Source organism: Oncorhynchus keta, chromosome 24 (assembly GCF_023373465.1).
Source record: "Oncorhynchus keta strain PuntledgeMale-10-30-2019 chromosome 24, Oket_V2, whole genome shotgun sequence".
NCBI classification, from domain to species: domain Eukaryota; kingdom Metazoa; phylum Chordata; class Actinopteri; order Salmoniformes; family Salmonidae; genus Oncorhynchus; species Oncorhynchus keta.
In genome coordinates, this window is record NC_068444.1 from 46,588,648 (window position 1) to 46,611,307 (window position 22,660).

Sequence of the window (22,660 nt, forward strand, 5' to 3'; positions counted from 1 at the left end):
GGGAGGGAGGGAGGGAGGGAGGGAGGGAGGGAGGGAGGGAGGGAGGGAGGGAGGGGGTGAGGGAGGGGGTGAGGGAGGGAGGGAGGAGGGAGGGAGGGAGGGAGGGAGGGAGGGAGGGAGGGAGGGGGAGGGAGGGAGGGAGGGAAAGGAGGAGGAAGTTTCTTCTAGCTGTTTTTGTAATGGACTATACAGTAGCAGTTGTAGAGAGCGAGAGAGAGAGGGACAGTGAGAGAGCAGGAAGAGGTAGACGAAACAAATCATCTGACACAGAGTTTCAAGGAAACTAAGGGAAGAAAAAATGAAGGACAGGGAGAGAGTGAGTGAATAGAGGAAAACTTGAATAACAACTTCAGAAAACAGCAAGACAGTTGACCGAGAGTGGAATGAGTATTAGGATAGAACAACACTGCTAACAGTGGAGGAGTGAAAGGTAAGAATGATCTTTATTTGCCTCTTGCCTACCAATCATTGTATGATTTTTATGCAAATTCACTGTCTTTGTCTTACTTTTGTTGGCTCTGACTTGGTGACTCGTTCTTTCAGATCACACTGGTGTGTGTAACTTTACAGGGGAAATTGTGTCAGTGAGTGAGGAGAATGTTTTGTGGAAGAGACACGGAGAGAAAAAGAGACAGAGAGAAAGTCTGAATGGCCCAAGAACTAACAAGTGGTCACTCGAGTAATCACTAGTGATTCAGAGAGACATGTAACTGATGATTTCTCCCAGACATAGTTTTCATTTTTGTCATGTTTGAACGAGGACTTTATTATTTCAATGACTTTAACACAACTTAAATGTATTTTTATTGGAATTATAGTCTAACTGTTCAGTGTTATGAAACTGAGCAAAGACAAACTAGCCAATTGATACTAACAAAACCTAGTCCCCTACCCACCTTACCTCAGCATGCTGATATAATGAAACAAAGTGGATATAGTAGGACTATATTTGAACCAGAACAACAATTCTGTGACATTCATCAACAGTAGGCCTACTGAACTGTTATGTCATGACTTACAAGACCAGCTGAGAGAGGGACAGGCTAGATAAACACAGCAGCAAGGGGGAGGACTGTAGTGAGTCAGAACCTTGGTTCTTCTCTTCTCTCGGCTTTAGTCCAGTGATGAAGTACGGTTATTCGGTTTCCCACAAAGGAAATGGTCACTCTGAAAATAAAGTGCCCAATGTCTTACGGAGACAATAATAGGCCTGTATGAAAAATCAGTTAAGAACAAATTCTTATTTTCAATGACGGCCTAGGAACAGTGGGTTAACTGCCTTGTCCAGGGGCAGAACAACAGATTTGTACCATTGGGGATTTGATCTTGCAACCTTTCAGTTACTAGTCCAATGCTGTAACCACTAGGCTACGCTGCCACCCCAAAAATATTATTATTAGTATTAATTAGTATTATCTTGTACTGGTCAGAAAACGTCTTATACTGACATAACCTTGTGTTAATTTGAAACAAAGCTTTGACTTAGAACTACAGTAAGCCTATTCATTGTTTTCCAAACCCAAACTTTCTCCCCTCGCACTTTGTTGTCATGTTTTCCATGTTAAAGGGACATACTGCAAGTGAGAGGAGAAGATGGTTCAGCTAATAGGGAGGCCGTTAGTCAGAGCCAGAGAAAGATGACCTTTCCCTCCTGATTATTTTTGGACAGCAGCATGAAGAATGTTGGAGCTGGGGTGTTCTATTCTTGCTGTTAGATTCCAGCCTATGAATTCCAGTCTCGGAATGGTACTCCCCCTTACTCCCGATAGGTTCCGATTTAGCACGGACGTCAGCAATGTAATGTATAAATTATAGCTGCGAGCAGCAATGAATTGGGTTCACAGGATGACAGAAAAGACACCATATCAGTTGGATAACAGAGCAAGCACTCTATCATTTAGGAACTCTCTTCCTTTATGTTCAACCAGTGAAAGCATTACCATGTTTATCTCTCAATACCACAAGGATGATGCAAGTGATGTTTAGTCTAGTGCTGTAGGTTGGTTATCTTTAAATGCAGCAGGTAATCATTCTTAAAGTCATGACTTAATGTATTGAGTTTATAAACAGTACCAGTCAAAAGTTTGGACACACCTACTCATTCAAGGGTTTTTCTTTATTTTTACTATTTTGTCCATTGTAAAATAATAGTGAAGACATCAACACTATTAAATAACACATAGAGAATCATGTAGTAACCAGAACAGTGTTAATCAAATCAAAATATATTTGAGATTTGAGATTCTTCAAAGTAGCCACCCTTTGCCTTGATGACAGCTTTGCACACTCTTGGCATTCTCTCAAACAGCTTCATGAGGTATGCATCTGGAATGCTTTTCCAACAGTCTTGAAGGAAAATAGTACAAATAAAGAAAAACCCTGGAAAGAGTAGGTGTTTGGCCGCTCAGCCAAACTGAGCAATGTGGAGAGAAGGGCCTTGGTCAGGGAGATGACCAAGAACCCGATGGTTCGGAGTTCCTCTGTAGAGCTCCAGAGTTCCTCTGTGGAGATGGGAGTACCTTCCAGAAGGACAACCATCTCTGCAGCACTCCACCAATCAGGCCTTCGTGGTAGTGGCCAGACGGAAGCCACTCCTCAGTAAAAGGCACATGACAGCCTGCATGGAGTTTGCCAAAAGGCACCTAAAGGACTCTCAGACCATGAGAAACAAGATTATCTTTGGTCTGAATGCCAAGTGTCACATCTGGAGGAAACCTGGCACCATCTCTACGGTGAAGCATGATGGTGGCAGCATCATGCTGTGGGGATGTTTTTCATTGGCAGGGACTAGGAAACTGGTCAGGATCGAGGAAAAGATGAACGGAGCAAAGTACAGAGAGTTCCTTGACGAAAACCTGCTCCAGAGTGCTCAGAACCTCAGATTGGGTTGAAGGTTCACCTTCCAACAGGACAACGACCCTAAGGACACAGCCAAGACAAAGCAGGAGAACATCTCTGGAGAGACCTGAAAATAGCAGTGCAGCGACGCTCCCCATCCAAACTGACAGAGCTTGAGAGGACTTTCAGAGAAGAACAGGAGAAACTCCCCAAATACAGGTGTGCCAAGCTTGTAGCGTCATACCTAAGAAGACCCGAGGCTGTAATCGCTGCCACGGGTGCTTCAACAAAATACTGAGTAAGGGGTCTGAATACCTATATAAATGTGATATGAATGTTTTTTTTTTTGTACATTTGCACAAAAAAAATGAAAAGCCTGTTTTTACTTTGCTATTATGGTGTATTGTGTGTAGACTGATGAATAAAGGCTGTAACGAACCAAAATGTTGAAAAAGTGAAGGGGTTTGAATACTTTCCGATTGCACTGTATATGTTATTGGTCCTTGAGGCAAATTTGTTCAACATGAGAAAAAACACCTCCATACAAAGTTTAAAGTCTCTATGTCAAACGGAGCACCGGATATGAGGGTTTAACTCAGACTGCTTACAACATCGCCCCCTTTAGGCCAATCTGTGCTATTATTTTAGATAAAGTTTCTGTGTGCCTAATTGGGGAAAAAAGTTACCAATCTAGGCTTGAGTTATTTGGCCATGTAAAGGAAAAAATAATTGGAATCCAGTGAATAACAGGTTTCACGGTTTCGCTGTGAACCCCTAATAATGTTTCATCAAGTCGCTGCTGGTTCCAGCACTGTAGGCTCACTGTAAGAGTTGGATGTTTTTTGTTCCATTTCAATGAAATTCTGTTTATTCCCAATCATATTTAATCATGTTGAATTTGAGAAAATTTTGTACAAATCTTCACTAATTATGTCATCAAGCCAAAAATGTTAAACATTTAAATAAGTATGGTCACTGGCATGCACATTTCAGATTTATGAGCTAAGACACATTACAATTGGGTAATAATATATCTGTTGATATACTTCATGTAATGATGCAATCTCTGTGAAAGCACTGTAAGGAGGTTGTTCGTGATCTTTCCCTTTCTTCTTCTATGACGTCCCCAAAAATGTCGACGCTCCCCAGAGAACCCCCCCGAGGACAACAGGATGCAGAGTTTCTGGATGGTGAGGAGGAAGTTACAGATAAAAAGATCAACATAACATTTTACAATAGTTTGAGGCTACCATTAACGGATTATCTACACTACATGACCAATGGTATGTGGACACCTGCTCGTCAAACATCTCATTCCAAAATCATAGGCATTTATATGGAGTTGGTCTGCCGTTTGCTGCTATAACAGCCTCCTGGGAAGGCTTTCCACAAGATGTTTGAACATCGCTGCTCAGACTTGATTGGGCGATTAGGCCTGGCTCGCAGTCAGCATTCCAATTAATTCCAATTCATCCCAATTCATCCGACAGGTGTTCGATGGGGTTGAGGTCTGGGCTCTGTGCAGGCCAGTCAAGTTCTTCCACACCAATTGACAAACAATTTCTGTATGGACCTCACTTTGTGCATGGGGGTATTGTCATGCTGAAACAAGAAAGGTCCTTCTGCAAACTGCTGCCACAAAGTTGGAAGCACAGACTCGTCTAAAATGTAATTGTATGCTGTCGCGTTATGATTTCCTCACTGGAACTAATGGACCTAGCCAGAACCATTAAAATCAGCCCCAGACCATTATTCCTCCTCCACCAAACTTTACAGTTGGTACTATGCACTGGGGCAGGTAGCAATCCACTGGCATCCACCAAACCCAGATTCATCTGTCGGACTGCAAGATGATGCGTGATTCATCACTCCAGAGAACACATTTCCACTGCTCCAGAGTCCAATGGCAGCAAGCTTTACACCACTGCAGCCAACGCTTGGCATTGCGCATGGTGATCTTAGGCTTGTGTGCGGCTGCTCGGCCATGGAAACCCATTTCCTGATGCTCCAGATGAACAGTTCTTGTGCTGATTTTGCTTCCAGAGGCAGTTTGGAACTCAGTAGTGAGTGCTGCAACCGAGGACAGATGATTCTTACGCGCTTCAGCAGTTGTTGTTGCTCCTAGACATTTACACTTCACAATAACAGCTCTTACAGTTAACCAGGGCAACTTTTACCAGGGCAACAATGTGACGAACTGACTTGTTGGAAAGATGACATCATATGACGGTGCCACGTTAAAAGTCACTGAACTCTTCCGTAAGGTCATTCTACTGCCAATGTTTGTCTGTGCTCGATGTTATACACCTGTCAGCAATGGGTGTGGCTGAAATAGCCAAATCCACTAATTTGAAGGGGTGTCCACATACTTTTGTATAAATAGTGTATGTTTTGATTTCTAAGACTTTGTACGTTTTATATATCACAACTAAATTTGCCAAATAACTCTAAATCTAGCATATATGACCTGTTTCAAATAACTCTAAATCTAGCATATAGGACCTGTTTCAAATAACTCTAAATCTAGCATATAGGACCTGTTTCAAATAACTCTAAATCTAGCATATAGGACCTGTTTCAAATAACTCTAAATCTAGCATATAGGACCTGTTTCAAATAACTCTAAATCTAGCATATAGGATCTGTTTCAAATAACTCTAAATCTAGCATATAGGACCTGTTTCAAATAACTCTAAATCTAGGATATAGGACCTGTTTCAAATAACTCTAAATCTAGCATATAGGACCTGTTTCAAATAACTCTAAATCTAGCATATATGACCTGTTTCAAATAACTCTAAATCTAGCATATAGGACCTGTTTCAAATAACTCTAAATCTAGCATATAGGACCTGTTTCAAATAACTCTAAATCTAGCATATAGGACCTGTTTCAAATGATCATGTTTATGCTCATATGTGCATTTGTTCCGGAATAGAAAAAATATATAAAATATATAATTTCTGTTTTATTAATCAATTATAGTTCAATTATATTCTTCTACAATAAAATCATGTCATATAAAATAATGTCGTTGGACTTATAAGCAGATCTTGTCAGCTAAACAAACAAGCCTACAGCCTACGGAGCATAGCAAGACAGCATACAGTAGACCATCTCATATTCTGTTCTTCTGAAATACATTCTCTTCATATCGGAATGTTTATTTAGACCGGCCTAATTGGATTTAACGTGATGGTGTATATTCAATTGATTTATTTGATTGTTTTGATGGCTTCAGACTTCTAAAGTTGAAAATATGAAATATTCTTATTCATGTCACTGAGAGAGAGAAGGGAATGTAGAATGCTTACATTCTGTCAGAATATGTTATTGTTAGACATCAGAGATCCTATGGAAAGGAGTACGGTCACAGTCTGGTTCAAGTCAACAGGACAGCCGTGAGTTGGGGAGGAGTGGGGAATTTGGGCCAAGGTCAGGTCAGATGAAGTGAGGAAGAACAGATATCACTAAAGTTCTGTCTAGCAACAGAGGTGTATTGGCTGTTCAGATGAGTAAGGAGGAGACTTAAATAGGAGGAAGGGTTAAATACCTGTGCTTGTGTGAACATGTCTTTGTCTGTTCAGCTGTCTGGCCTTTTGGGTGAATAAACTTGGTTTGAGCTCTTCACAGTTGTCCGTCATTTGTTACCCAATTATTTAGAACCTAAAACTCAAATGTAGCTGTTGCAAAGGTGCACATCAGCGACTTGTATGCAGCTTGATTCATGGGCATTCCTGTGAGACCCGCAGTCTTTTGCATGACAATAACCGGCTGACAAAAGTTCATGACAACCACAGCCCTATCTACAGCGCATTCGCAAAGTATTCAGACCCCTTGACTTTTCCACATTTTTGGAAATGTTACAACCTTATTCTAAATTGTATTAAGTTGTTTTTTCCTCATAAATCTACACACAATACACCATAATGACAATGTTTTAAAAAACTAAAAAACATTTATATAAGTATTTTGCTAGTGTTGATAGGCTTTTTACTACCAGCCATATATAGAGCTCTGATTACTACTGTATACATACTATGTGTTGTGTGAAATGATACGGAGTTAATGAGGAGAAAGCACTGACGCTAATCTGTATCATCAGGAATGGGTCCCACCTGTAAAAAAGACAAAGAATAAAAGTCCAGAAGGATAAACCGTAAGCTGTGTGTGTGTGTGTGTGTGTGTGTGTGTGTGTGTGTGTGTGTGTGTGTGTGTGTGTGTGTGTGTGTGTGTGTGTGTGTGTGTGTGTGTGTGTGTGTGTGTGTGTGTGTGTGTGTGTGTGTGTGTGTGCGTGTGTGTGTGTGTGTGCGTGCGTTCTTGCGTGAGGACTTGTTTTCCTATCTTGTCACAACCAGGATGTCGTGACAAGATGGGAAAACAGGAAAAAATCTGAAAAGTTCAAATGCTATTTTCTTTTTAAAGCTGCAAAATGTTTGGTTAAGACGGCGCCGGAGAGGATGGCTGACGTGTTACATGCTCCAAACCAACTGTGCTATTTTTTTGTGTGTTGTTTGTAACTTATTTTTGTACTTATTTTGTACATAATGTTGCTGCTTACGTCCCTTATGACTGAAAATAACTTCTGGACATTAGAACAGTGATTACTGACCTCGAACTGGAAGAAGCTTTTTCTTTTAACGAGTCCAATGATAAGGATATACTGCTTTCCCAGGAACAGGCCCAAATCCCCGTCATTGAGAATTCATTAATTCTCAGAAGGCAAACTCCCACCGCCATCTGTTCTATTGGCTAACGTGCAATCATTACAAAATAAAACTGATTACCTATTTTTTACTTTAGTAAACATTGTACATATTTTATTATCTCTTCTTGAACTGCACTGTTGGTTAAGGGCTTGTAAGTAAGCATTTCACGGTAAGGTTGGCGCATGTGACAAATAAAGTTTGATTTGATATGTAACTTTTTGTGTTACCTAACCAAATTCATGGTGAAATATGTGTTATACAGTGCCTTCGGAAAGTATGCAGAATCCTAGACTTTTTCCACATTTTGTTAGGTTACAGCCTTATTCTAAAATTGATAAAATATTTTTTCCCCCTCATCAATCTACACAGAATACCCCATAATGACAAAGCAAAAACAGTTTTGGAAATTGTAGCTAATTTATTAAATATAAAAAACTGATCCTGACTAGTCTCCCAGGCCCTGACACTGAAAACGTCCCCACAGCATGATGCTGCCACCACCATGCTTCACTGTAGGGATGGTGCCAGGTTTCCTCCAGACGTGATACTTGGCATTCAGGCCAAAGAGAATCTGAGAGTCTTTAGGTGAGAGTTTTCAGGTGTCTTTTGACAAACTCCAAGCGTGCTGTCATGTGCCTTTTACTGAGGAATGACTTCCGTCTGGCCACTCTACCATAAAGGCCTGATTGGTGAAGGTTCTCCCATCTCCACAGAGGAACTGTAGAGCTCTGTCAGAGTGACCATCGGGTTCTTGGTCACCTCCCTGACCAAGAATGAGCGAGGAGCTGTCCTTTAAAGCAGGTAACCTGACACCACAATCTCTTCAAAACACAATTCAGCATTCAGTTCAATTCAGCATTATGTCTAAAGCATTGAGAGATGACGGTTCCTTTAGTCAGTCCAATGTCTCAAGTGTATCATCCTGAATCATGTTTGTTTCCATACCTGTATTATTCCAGGTGAAGTGTTCCTGAAGGTTGAGGGAGGAGGATGACCAGGGCTGGTGCAGGGGGATGATGGATGGAGGAAAGGACGGCTTCTACCCAGCTAATTACATTGAGGCTGTTGTGCAGTGATGATGTCATCCTGCCACGCCCACACTCAAGTGTTACCTCAAGTGTTACAAAATGTGCATGTGTTCATTGACAAATCCACTTTGGTGCAAAAACAATTTAGAATTTTGAGTTGACTTTGACATCTTACCAAAATAACCATAAACATGAAATGTTAACGCCCACAATGTTATCATAATCATCATGCTGAAATATGCAATGTAAATTTTTATCTAAAGATTGATACCCTCAATTATCTAATTTTATATCACCAAATTTTTACATTCTGGCACAAAGAACACATGGTCAACTTCATAAAAAACATGTTTTCACATCTCAAGAGGTAAATACAAAAAAATACTATAGTAAGTGCCTAATAAATGCCAAAGTAGGTAACAGGGTTGACCGTAACTTAACCAATTAATCTTAAATCTGCCATAAATCGCTTGTGACCTGGGGAATGAAAGCTTGCTGTGTGCAACAGGGAGGGTCAATTGAATTCAAGCTTCATCCCAAAAATGATACTGTTAAACATTTATAGTCTATCTATCTATGGGTAAGAGGGTTGACATGTTATGCCAGACACACTCAGTTTTCTACCACAAAGCACCAACTGCCAACACACCTACTTTTACATCATGATTTGACTTACTGTATGTTCAATGTTTATAAAAAAGTTTTAAAAATTAAGAGTTCACTTCACTTAATAGGGTTGACCTTAAAATGAGGTACAGACATGAATTAATAAAAAATAAAAAATAAACATTAAATAAGTAATAATAATAATTTGTCAAAGCAACAAAATATCAAGGGATTTGCAATGATGGTGAAAACTGAGAAACTTTGGGATTAAGTGGGTTAAAATCTTCAGAGAAGTAAAAAAATAAATACATGAAAATAATGTCAAAATAATGTTTTTGTCAGTTTAGCAAATCTTTGCTCATAAAAAATCGGATTTATTGAATTTTCCATATGGTCTATATTATTAAAGGGGCCTTTTATTTAATAAAACAGGCCTTTAAAATTCAATATTGTTGCAACATTCTTACTTGCATTATCAAACGATGCAAAAGACACTTACTTCGCTGAACAACCCCTATATGTTTGGAATATTTGTGCAATATGAATGAACTTATAAATAAATGGCTATCACTCACTGTGTGTACTTTTTGCAGGAGCTCTCCGGTTTAGAAGACCACAACAATATACCACTGGTGCGTCGGTGAACAGCGCCTTCAAACGATGGAATGCTCCGTCCACCTCTGCTGACCACTGTATGCAGTGGCCCCCCCTTCAGCAGTGAGGTAATAGGATAAACCTCCGGTAGTAATTGGCAAACTCTAAGAACCGCTGCACCTCTTTTACCGTGGTCAGAGTTGGCCAATTACGCACGGCTTTGACGCGGTCACCCTCCATTACCTCCCTCGAGGTGGAAATGCGATAACCCAGGAAGGAAACAGCTTGTTTGGAAAACTCACATTGTACAGGTCATGCCTCCAGCAGTCGCCCAAGAACCTTGCGCCTCAGAGACACATGCGCGGCGCGTGAAGCGGAGTAGATCAAGATATCGTAAATACACACCACCACACCCTGTCCGTGCAGGTCTTTGAGAATCTGAATCTCGTCTACGAAGGATTGAAAGATGGCTGGAGCATTCTTTAACCCGTACGGCATGACGAGGTACTCATATTGGCCAGATGTGGTACTAAACATGGTTTTCCACTCATCTCCCTCCCGAATACGCACCAGATTATAACCGCTCCTGAGGTCCAGTTTCGTGAAGAATCGCGCCCCCCGTGAAATGATTCCACCGCCGTAGCGATGAGAGGTAGTGGGTAACTAAAACCCACAGTGATGGAATTGAGACCTCGATAATCAATACACGGACGCAAACCACCCTCCTTTTTCTTCACGAAAAAGAAACTCGAGGAGACGGGTGACATGGAGGGCCGAATGTACCCCTGTCCCAGGGCTTCCATGACATATGTCTCCATAGCCAACGTCTCCTCCTGGGAGCTCCCTGTCTCCACGAAATCTTAGGATTGTGAATAGCCAGTCAGGGAATCCCCAGCACCACTGGAAACGCAGGTGAATCGAAGGAACAGACTAACAGACGCTCCTCACTGGCCCACTCCAGGGCTCTACCCGTCAGGCAGGAGACGAGGACACTCACGCTCTCCTCATCCGAGGGAGCCGGCCGAACGGTGGCTCCAAAGTCGTATGCTCCAACGTCGTACGCTCCAACGTCGTAGGCTCCAACGTCGTACGCTCCAACGTCGTACGCTCCAACGTCGTACGCTCCAACGTCGTACGCTCCAACGTCGTACGCTCCAACGTCGTACGCTCCAACGTCGTACGCTCCAACGTCGTACGCTCCAACGTCGTAGGCTCCAACGTCGTACGCTCCAACGTCGTACGCTCCAACGTCGTACGCTCCAACGTCGTACGCTCCAACGTCGTAGGCTCCAACGTCGTACGCTCCAACGCCGCACGCTCCAACGTCGCACGCTCCAACGTCGTACGCTCCAACGCCGACGCTCCAACGCCGTATGCTCCAACGTCGTATGTTCCAACGTCGTACGCTCCAACGTCGTAGGCTCCAACGTCGTACGCTCCAACGCCGTACGCTCCAACGTCGTATGTTCCAACGTCGTGACGCTCCAACGCCGACGCTCCAACGCCGTACGCTCCAACGCCGTACGCTCCAACGTCGTATGTTCCAACGCCGTACGCTCCAACGCCGTCGTACGCTCCAACGTCGTACGCTCCAACGCGTCGTACGTTCCAACGCCGCACGCTCCAACGTCGCTCCAACGCTCCAACGCCGCACGCTCCAACGCCGCACGCTCCAACGCCGCACGCTCCAACGCCGCACGTTCCAACGTCGTATGTTCCAACGTCGTACGCTCCAACGCCGTACGCTCCAACGTCGTACGTTCCAACGTCGTACGTTCCAACGTCGTACGCTCCAACGTCGTACGTTCCAACGTCGTACGCTCCAACGTCGTACGCTCCAACGTCGTACGCTCCAACGTCGTACGCTCCAACGTCGTACGCTCCAACGTCGTACGTTCCAACGTCGTACGCTCCAACGTCGTACGCTCCAACGTCGTACGCTCCAACGTCGTACGCTCCAACGTCGTACGCTCCAACGTCGTACGCTCCAACGTCGTACGTTCCAACGTCGTACGCTCCAACGTCGTAGGGGAGGAGCAAGAGAAGATGTGACAGGTTCTAAGGAGGCAGCAGTGGTAAGAACTATATTTGAGCGGTTTAACCACATGAGATGTAAGAGACTCCTCATATTATCAGTTGAGGTCCGGTTCTTTATAAATCCTACTTGGTCACTATGTATGATATTATGTAGTGCCTTCTCTAAGCGTATCACAAGGGTCTTTAGTAAGAATCTTACAATCCACATTAAGGAGGCTGATAGCTCTAAAATGTCCAGGTTCTGTCGTATCTCTATCCTTTTTAGGAAAGAGCGATATCAAAGCCTCATTAAAAGGTGTCCGGAAGGGAGCCATTTTTAAATGCCTCCTGGTAAACCACTGTCAATATATATATATGTATATATATATATGCCATTTAGCAGACGCTTTTATCCAAAGCGACTTACAGTCATGTGTGCATACATTCTACGTATGGGTGGTCCCGGGGATCGAACCCACTACCCTGGCATTACAAGCGCCATGCTCTACCAACTGAGCTAATACAGGTACAAGAATGTCAATATACTTTTTATAATATTCCACAGAAAGGCCATCCAGACCAGGTGATTTCCCTGCGTTCATAGACAAAATGGTGGCTCTAACTTCTTCTTCTGTTATAGTATCGTCCAGGTCCTCTACCTGACTATTTGATTACCTAGGTAATTCTATACCAGACAAGAAAGTATCCATGTCTATGGGTCTCCCTGAACAGGAAGTATATAAATCTTCATAAAAACATATATTTGGATGAGGTCACCATCTTATTGCCCTTTTTAATTTCTGGAATTACTTTCGAAGTGTTCTGCATTTCTAGTTGTGTTTCTAGTAGCCTGCCTGTCTCATCACCTGCCTCATAAAAACTGGGCGACGTCGAAACAGTGCATATTCTGCCTTTTTGTTATACATCTCTTGCAACTGAAATGTACATTTGCAGGAAGTTTGAAATGCGCTATCTGTGTCTTGTCAAAACCCTTTCCAAGACACATAGCTCTGTTTCTAATCTTTTTACTGCTTCGGCTCCTTCTCTCTTCTTTTTGGTCACACGTGCTATTAGTTCCCCTCTAATATATGCTTTAGAGGTTCCCATTACCGTGGAAATATTTTCAGTTGAGACTATGTTGATCTCCAAAAAAGGGATCTAAGATCATCTGCTAGTGTTGTCTAAATCTACCCTTCTTCACATTTCCGGAGTTTAATACAACATATAACTCTAATATAGCATGATCTGTGAGGGCAATGATCTGTGAGGGCAATGGGCCCAATTTTGTAATCAATCACATTATTAACCATAAAATTAGATATCAAGAAATCTATTCTGGAGTGTGTATTATGACAGTGGGAAAGAAGAGTCCATCCTAATGATAGAAAAAGGTATAATCTCCATATGTCTGTAAGGCTCATATCTTCTACTGCAACAATAATCAGAATAATCAGCATAATCACCCCATTTTGTTTGGAATTAAATGAGCTAAACTTCTGCAGCCCAGCCTCCTCTAAATTTCATTGCCTCTGTGTCTGTTAAATGTGATTCCAGTATGAACAGAATATCCACCTGTTTTGATTGTTAATACATGTATGTCAAAATCTTTTTCCTCTTCACTTGGTTACGACAACAATTTATGTTCCAAGAGATTATTTTTACATAACCATTAGCCATATTTGCACTGAGTAGTTATAGCCTGTGAGCATGACGTGTCCCATTTAACACACGTGACAACTCTAATGAACATTCTTATTTAACATTTCACAAAATACTGTGCCTTTGGAAATTATTCAGACCCCTTGACCTTTTCCACATTTTATTACGTTACAGCCTTATTCTAAAATTGATTGAATAAAATATTTTCCTCATCAATCTACACACAATAACCCATAATGACAAAGCAAAAACAGGTTTTTAGACATTTTGCAAATGTATGCAAACAAAGAACAGATACCTTATTTACATAAGTAATATGAGATGTAAAATTGAGCTCAGGTGCATTGATCATCCTTGAGACATTTCTACAACTTGATTGGAGTCCACCTGTGGTAAATTCAATTGTTTGGACATGATTTAGAAAGGCACACACCTGTCTATATGATGTCCACAGTTGACAGTGCAAAAACCAAGCCATGAGATCGAACGAATTGTCCATGGAGCTCCTAGAAAGGATTGTGGCGAGGCAAAGGTCTGGGTAAGGGTACCAAAGCATTTCTGCAGTATTGCAGGTCCCCGAGAACACAGTGGCCTCCATCATTATTAAATGGAAGAAGACCAAGACTCTTTCTAGAGCTGGCCGCCTGGCCAAACTGAGCAATCGGGGAAGAAGGACCTTGTTGACCAAGAACCTGATGGTCACTCTGATAGAGCTGTAGAGATGGGAGAACCTTCCAGAAGGACAACCATCTCTGCAGCACTCCACTAATCAGGGCTTTATGGTAGAGTGGCCAGACAGAGGCCCCTCCTCAGTAAAAGGCACATGACAGCCTGCTTGGAGTTTGCCAAAAAGCACCTGAAGACACAAGAAACAAGATTGTCTAGTCTGATGAAACCAAACCAAGAACTCTTTGGCCTGAATGACAAGTGTCACGTCTGGAGGAAACCTGGCACCATCCCTACAGTGAAGCATGGTGGTGGCAGCACAATGCTATGGGGATGTTTTTCAGCAGCAGGGACTGGGAGACTAGTCAGGATTGAGGCAAAGATGAACGGGGAAAAGTACAGAGAGATCCTTGATGAAAACCTGCTCCAGAGCACTCAGGACCTCAGACTGGGGTGAAGGTTCCACCCTAAGCACACAGCCAAGACAGCACAGGAGTGGCTTCGGGACAGGTCTCTGAATGCCCTTGAGCCTGGACTTGAACCTGACTGAAGATCAGGAGAGACCTGAAAATAGCTCTGCAGCAACGCTTCCCATCCAACCTGACAGAGCTTGAGAGGATCTGCAGAGAAGAATGGGAGAAAATCCCCAAATACAGGTGTGCCTAGCTTGTAGCGTCATACCCAAGAAGGCTAGATATTGTAATCAATGCCAAAGGTGCTTCAACAAAGTACTGATTAAAGGGTCTGAATACTTATGTAAATTAGGTATCTGTTTTTTATTTGAATACATTTGCAAAATGTCTAAAAACCTGTTTTTGCTTTGTCATTATAGGGTATTGTTTGTAGATTGCTGAGGAATTTGTTTTATTGAAGAAATGTGGAAAAAGTCAAAGGGTCTTAATACTTTCTGAAGGCACCGTGTGCTCCAGCTGTACAATAATACTGTGAAAATAAACATAGAAAACCAAAGCCAAAATAAAACAAAGCATACATTTACATTTAAGTCATTTAGCAGACGCTCTTATCCAGAGCGACTTACCATGAGTTAATCATCACAGAATTCTCTTTGATGCTGCAGAAGATAACCTGCAGTCTCAACTCACAATTCCTTATGGTCCATGACGTGCTTGAAAGGCTAAATTAGCAAAAACCCTCCCGCAAACACATAGGCTACCTTCATTTGTATGGTAAACTGCATACCATTATATTTGACCTTGTTTCGTGTACTTTGTCTAGGCTAAACACTTTGCTCTAGCAGGAATCTCTTTGCTTCCACATTGTCCTTGAAAATCATTTTCTTTCCCTTCCAAGTAGAGGGGTCGCTTGCAATGCCAGTGTGTGCCTGACATTCTTCTTGTGTAGTTGTTTCTTTGCCGTTGCAAACTTCTTCATTGCCAGTTCCTTGGACAGGTCCAGGAAAAAGACAGCCAACGGTCTTCTCACTGAACATCACCCTTTTCTTTCGTCTCTTTTTTGTATCTTGTCCCGGGCTTCAGATCTTAGGAAGCAGATGAGAACCGTTCTCCCGGTTGCCCAATCCTGTCCGGCATATGGTTAAACTGCGATTGGTTCGTTCAATTTCGAATTTGTGCCTGTCGTCAAATCCAAATCCTTCTGCAATGATTTCCTGCCCACACGGGATTGGTCCACCACCATCCTCACTGCCCTCTTTCAGATGAACCAATCTCACCGTATTTCTCCTACTTTCTGTTCTCAAGTTCTTCGACACGATTCCACCTTCTCCAGAAGGGAGATGGCATCCTCCACTGTTGAAATTCGTGCCACTGACCCATCATCCTCTCTTGTATCGCATCAACTCTTTCCTTTAGCTCGGTAGTTGTTGTTTTTATCGTGGAGACATCAGACCGACCATGAGAAACGCTGCAGCTGAAGATGCATTTTCTTGCTTGCTTATGGCCCCATAGACCCCTTTCTGTGCCAAGAGTGTGCAAAGCTGTCATCAAGGCAAAGGGTGGCTATTTTGAATAGTCTAAAATATGTCAGATATATTTTTATTTGTTGAACACATTTTATTTTGGTTGCTACATGATTCTATGTGTGTTATTTCATAGTTTTGATGAGAAAATAGTCAAAATAAAGAACCCTTGAATGAGTAGGTGTGTCCAAACATTTGACTGGTACTGTATATGTATTAAAATGGTCAAAAGTTTAGTATTTGGTCCCATATTCTTAGCACGCAATGATTACATCAAGCTTGTGACTACAAACTTGTTGGATGCATTTGCTGTTTGTTTTACTTGTGTTTCAGATTATTTTGTGCCCAATAAAAACGAATGCATTGTGTCATTTTGGAGTCGCATTTCTTGTAATAAGAATATAATATGTTTCTAAACACTTCTACATTAATGAGGATGTTACCATAATTATGGATAATCCTGAAGGAATCGTGAATAATGATGAGTGAGAAAGTTACAGTTGCACAAATATCATACCCCCAAGAAATATATGCCGCTGTAACTTTCTCACTGATTATTATTTACAAAGTTTGACTACTTTATTATATATATAAGTGAATTTGTCACCCGATATGGATGAAAATATCCCCAACTTAAAGCTGACCGTCTGCACTTTAACCTCACAGTCATTGTATCATTTCAAGTGCTAGAGTACAGAGCCAAAAATGTGTCACTGTCCCAATACTTTTGAAGCTCACTGTAGATAAATTCTCTTGGTAAATAGTTTGGTCTGCAGCTTATCATGAGGTATTCTAACTAAGGCGAACAAAACTCAAGACTTCCTTAATATTAGAGATCACGCACCAGCTGTCGTTAACAAAGTGACACACACCTCCTCTCTTCGCCTTACCGAGTCTGCCGTCCAGTCTTCACAATGCAAAGAAAAACTGTACACTGAGTGTACAAAACATTAGGAACACCTGCTCTTTTCATGACATAGACTGACCAGGTGAAAGCTCTGATCTGTTCTTGATGACACTTGTTAAATCCACCTCAATCAGTGTAGATGAAGGGGGGAAAACAGGTTAAAGAAGGATTTTTATGCCTTGAGACAATTGACATATGCATGTGAATGGTCAAGACAAATGATTTAAGTGTGGGCTCCCGTGTGGCGCAGAGGTCTAAGTCACTGCATCTCAGTGCTAGAGGCATCACTACAGACCCTGGTTTTGCTCCAGGATGTATCACAACCGGTCGTGATTGGGAGTCCCATATGGTGGCGCACAATTGCCCCCGCGTCGTCCGGATTTGGCCAGGGTAGGCAGTCATTGTAAATAAGAATAAACTGACGTGCCAAGTTAAATATATGAAAAATCAATAAATAGTGTCTTTGAACCGGTTTGAGTGTTTCAAGTTCAACAGATGTTTAACACTCAACAGATGTTTAACACTCAACAGATTCCTGTGTGTATTAATAATGGTCTACCACCCAAAGGACATCCAGCCAACTTGTCACGTCTTTGGGAAGCATCGGAGTCCACATGGGCCAGCATCCCTGTGGAACGCTTTCGACACCTTGTAGATTCCATGCCCTGATGAACTGTTCTGAGGGCAAAAGAGGGTGCAACTCAGTGTATATCCATATACTTGTTCAGCAAAGACTCTGAGAAACATAGTATATTACAGTTTTTCAGGTCCCGTTGATAGGATAGATCCAAAGGGAGCTCGTCCAGTTTCTTCTCCAGTGATTGTACTGTTCTGGGAAAATTCTTACACAGGGATACTCAAAGTCCATCTTAAATTAATCATTGTTTATTGTCAGCGCGCTGGAGAGGTTCCAACCAACTCAATGCATCATAGTACACATCAATCAGGAGCTCTCTGGGCGGTCCCAGCAGTTGTCTTATATACGGCTATACACAGACAAGTTATATATGCATGATTTAGCATAATTAATTCATCATTATTGTTTTGTTTCATTCATATGACCGACCACTACTGTTTCATAACATGTGACAGACCAACACCTTACTACGAGGCTTCTCCTCTCTAAGCTGAGACCTTGAAACTGGGATATCTTTTGTTTGTTCTCAAAACAAGGTCTGGGCGTACTGCCAAATTGCAGCTAATTTGTTTAGTCAACCACTTGCATGAACACAAAAATAGTTTTTTAGAACAGCACATGATTAGAACACAGAAATTAGGTATAAGAAAAGCACAAACATTATTCCCTTTACAGTACATTCGCCAATGTTGGTGTATTTGCTTGTCGACGTAGTCTCGTCAGGGTGCCAGGTCGCATGCCTCTCTTTCGCTGTAACGTCCTCTTTTGAGTCCCTGGGATAAAGGCCTGGTCCGGAGTAAGAAGAACGTCCAGAGCTGCCAACTGGTTGAAGTATGTTTGTTAGTGATCGCTGTTCTGATGTCTAGAAGCTGTTTTCGGTCATAAGAAATTATAGAGGAGGCATTATGTTTCAGGTAAGACCCAAATTGTGTTGAAGTAGCAATGTTTATTACAGCAACAGGGGCAGGCAAACGACAGGTCAAGGCAGGCAGGGGTCAATAATCCAGAGTAGTGGGCAATGGTAAAGGACGGCAGGTAGGCTCAGGGTCAGATGCAGGCAGAGGGGTCAGACAGGCGGGCTCAGAGTCAGGACACGCAAGGGTCAAAACCAGGAGGGCAAGAAAAAGAGAGACTGGGGAAAAGCAGGAGCTGAGACAAAATGCTGGTTGACTTGACAAACAAGACGAACTGGCCACAGACAAACAGAGAACACAGGTATAAGTACCCAGGGGATAATGGGGAAGATGGGCGCCACCTGGAGGCGGGTGGAGACAAGCACAAGGACAGGTGAAACAGATCAGGGTGTGACATTATGTTTAAAAAAAAGATCAGCATATAAAAACACACAAAATAGCAGAATTGGTCAGGATCCCGTAAGACGGCTGCTATCCACTGCAGAGCCATCTTTTTCATCAAAATCAAATCAAATTTTTTTGGTCACATACACATGGTTAGCAGATGTTATTGCGAGTGTAGCGAAATGCTTGTCATAGCTTGCATCAGCTATAATAAATCAAGATTTATTCACAATGACATAAGAAGGCTTAGAAATAAGAGTTTGGCATTTTGACAGAAATGTCTACATCAGGGTGACTGTCCTTACCTTAAGTGGTATGGCCACCAATGGAGTTTGCCTGTGGGTTTATCTTCACCCCTCCATCAACCTATCAGGGGGAAGTCAAAAGGAAATCACTAATTGCAATTAAACGTTCAGGTAAGTTATGATTTTTCCGGCACACTTCAAATTAAATCTTGCTAACATTGTTCACTGCTACCACCCCTACCCTAGATACTGCTGTGTACAAAAAGACCACCAAACTTTTGTCAGTGAACCAACTAATGTTTTCCAGTTCATTAATGAATCTTGTGTAGTCCACATTAACAATGCTCTGTCTCTCATCTCTCCCAGCTCCCCTCCCTCCCCCAAACAGAGCATGTCCCTGCAGTCCTACCCCTCCAGCACCCTCCTCAGAATCTCAAAAACAACAGCCCCCTTTCCAGAGCAGAAAATCACATTTAAAATGGTGAGGTGAAGAGAGCTCCCAACTCCTCGCCACTGTTTGAGAATGCAGCCTTCCATCTTAGGTGAGGAGTTGATGTTCTGTCACACCCTGACCATAGTTTGCTTTGTATGTTTCTATGTTTTGTTTGGTCAGGATGTGATCTGAGTGGGCATTCTATGTTGGATGTCTAGTTTGTCTGTTTCTGTGTTTGGGCCTGATATGGTTCTCAATCAGAGGCAGGTGTTAGTCATTGTCTCTGATTGGGAACCATATTTAGGTAGCCTGTTTTGTGTTGAGTTTTGTGGGTGGTTGTTTCCTGTCTTTGTGTTTGTTGCACCAGATAGGGCTGTTTCGGTTTTGCCACGTTTATTGTTTTGCTTTATGTTCATGTTGAGTTTTCCTATTAAAAAACCATGAACTTCAACCACGCTGCATTTTGGTCCGCCTCTCCTTCGCAGGAAGAAAGCCGTTACATGTTCCAGGCTCGCTCAAACAGCTCACATCTCAAACAGCTCAGAGGAAGGCCCCAAAAATGGTCAAAGACTGCAGTTACCCAAGTCATAGACAGTTCTCTCTGCTACCGCACGGCAAGTCATGAGACTGCTGAACAATTAATCAAATGGTCATCCGGACTATTTACATTGACCCCCCATTGTTTTTACACTGCCCCTTTGTTTTTATACTACTGCTACTCGCTGTTTTATCTATGCAGTCACTTTACGAATTACCTTGACTAACCTGTACCCCCGCACATTGACTCGGTACCCCCTGTATATAGCCTCGTTATTGTTATGTCATTTTCTTGTGTTACTTTATGATTTCATTTTTTTACTTTACTTTATTTATTAAATATTTTCTTAACTCTATTTCTTGAACTGCATTGTTGGTTCCTCTCTGGGACAGGCGTCCCACTTGCAGGACAACTTCCGGTGAAACTGGAGGGCGTGCAATTCAAATAAATAATCATACAAATGGATATTAAACATTTAGGAACATACAAGTGTCTTATATCGGTTAAAAGCTTAAATTCTAGTTAATCTAACTGCATTGTCCGATTTACAAATAGGCTTTACAGCAAAAGCATGCCATGCAATTGTTTGAGGACGGCGCCCCACATCAAAATATTTTTCCACCAGCACAGGTTTCATAAATTCACCAATAGCGGTTAAATATTCATTTACTTTAAAAAAATCTTCCTCTGATTTGTCATCCAAAGGGTCCCATTTACAACATATGGTGTCGTTTTGGTTAGATAAAATCCTTCTTTATATCCCAAAAAGTCTGTTTAGTTGACGCCATTGATTTGAGAAATCCACTCGTTCAACATGCAGATAAAGGAATCTAAAAAGCTACCGCTAAACTTTATTAAAACAAGTCAAAATACGTTTCTATCCAAACCTCAGATACCCTAAAATGTAATTAAACTATAATATTTCATACGGAAAGAAGTATGTTCAATAGGAAAACGATATTAGCAGGTGCCTGTCCTCTTCGTGTCACGCCTGCTCCTGCTCTTCCCTTCCCCTGGCGCTTGAGTGCGCCTGATTACCCTGCACCACACGTTTCTGCCATCCATCACTCACACCTGCCTTCCCTCGTCACACGCATCAGCGTTATTGGATTCACCTGGACTCATTCATCACCTGTTATTTCCTCCCCTATATTTGTCAGTTCCCTAGCTTTGTTCCCTGCTGCTTCATTGTATTGTTTTTGTCTTAGTTTATGTTCTTGATGCTGTTCATGTCTTGTCTATGTCCGTTATTATTAAATGTTTTACTCCCCGTACCTACTTCGTCCATCCAGCGTCATTCTTCGTGACACTTCGTTGCGCACACATAGACTAATTTCTAAGTCTGTATCCTAGTACTAAAACTCATAATTTTTCCTCGTTTGGGAAGAAACAAGCCTAAAACCTTGAACAAAGACAAACGTCAGAGTGTTTTCTTTCCAATGGTACCAATTATATGCATATCCTGGCTTCAGGGCCTAAACAACAGGCAGTTTACTTTGGGCACGTCAGTCAGGCAGAAATGGAGAAAAATAGACCCTAGCCTGAAGAAGTATTAAGGGCTGTTGTATTTGGCGCATGTGACAAATATAACTTGATTTGTTTTGACAGGTTTGCCTAGCAATAATGTCATTTTTATATACAGTTCAATTGGCATTGTATCAGTATTGTGGCTAACATTGTGTCCATCTCTACCTTCCTCAGCTCTACTTACTTCGTCCATGCGATCTTAATCACCTGCTTACATCCAGCCAATCCCAGGCACCCCTTCCCTTCCAGTAACCAGAGGCTGACCTTCCGAAGGAGGAACCAGACATTGGGGGTCATCCATGGGATCCAGACTACTCATACATTATCGCAGAAGGCAGTGGGGAAGGGATGAAGCTTTTAGACACCACCATCAACAGACAAAGCAATGAGCGCAACAAGAAGACTGAGGTTTCTGTGCACCATGTTGGCGATAAACATAAACCCGGGGTCCGTCATTTCCTTAAGCAGCGCTGTATGTAGCCTCGAGTCTTACATCTGTGTTGTACGAACACGTGCATTCGATGTCAAAGAGGAACTTCACAATGCTATCACAACTTTAACAACCACTGATACAGTAGCCAGTTGTCCAGTCCATTCTCTTCCTATGAACTAGATGCTATTAAATTACATTTTTTGTACAGGGAATCTGCAACTAGGGTAGGATTCTAGGCTAACCTGGGCTGGCTCCTCTGTTCCAAGATCGTCATGAACAGTCGGAGGTGCAGGAGGCTAACGAGCCATTATCCTGGCGCAGAGATAGCAGAGATGTTGCTGCTGCTCATTGCTCTCCTACTCCATTAGCTTTGTTTGGGAAGCCAATTTCTGACATCCATCATTGCAGCTGGTTCGAGCTAGCTAAATAGGCTAAGGCTAATAACACTAATGCTTTTTACAGCTAGCTAAGAAGCTAACTAAACTCTGTATTGGTGGGGCGTGAGTTGCTTCAATGGTAAACTTGACCCCGCCCTTATAAATCAAAATCAAATATTACAGGTGGAGGCGTATCAAGTTACTCACTTAGCC

At 42.2% G+C, this 22,660-nt stretch overlaps 1 long non-coding RNA gene across 3 annotated transcripts; it reads left to right on the forward strand.

Moving 5' to 3' along the window:
- Positions 1-201: 201 nt before the first annotated feature.
- Positions 202-22,009, forward strand: LOC118357625 (uncharacterized). Of its 3 annotated transcripts, none has more exons than XR_008078684.1 (5): positions 202-430; positions 3,988-4,028; positions 6,944-6,997; positions 19,506-19,681; positions 21,812-22,009. It is a non-coding gene; the product is annotated as an uncharacterized LOC118357625 (long non-coding RNA). The 3 variants fall into 3 exon arrangements; XR_008078685.1 differs by lacking the exons at positions 19,506-19,681; positions 21,812-22,009 and adding exons at positions 8,261-8,348; positions 8,507-11,052; XR_008078686.1 differs by lacking the exons at positions 3,988-4,028; positions 19,506-19,681; positions 21,812-22,009 and adding exons at positions 8,261-8,348; positions 8,507-11,052.
- The last annotated feature ends 651 nt before the right edge of the window (positions 22,010-22,660 follow it).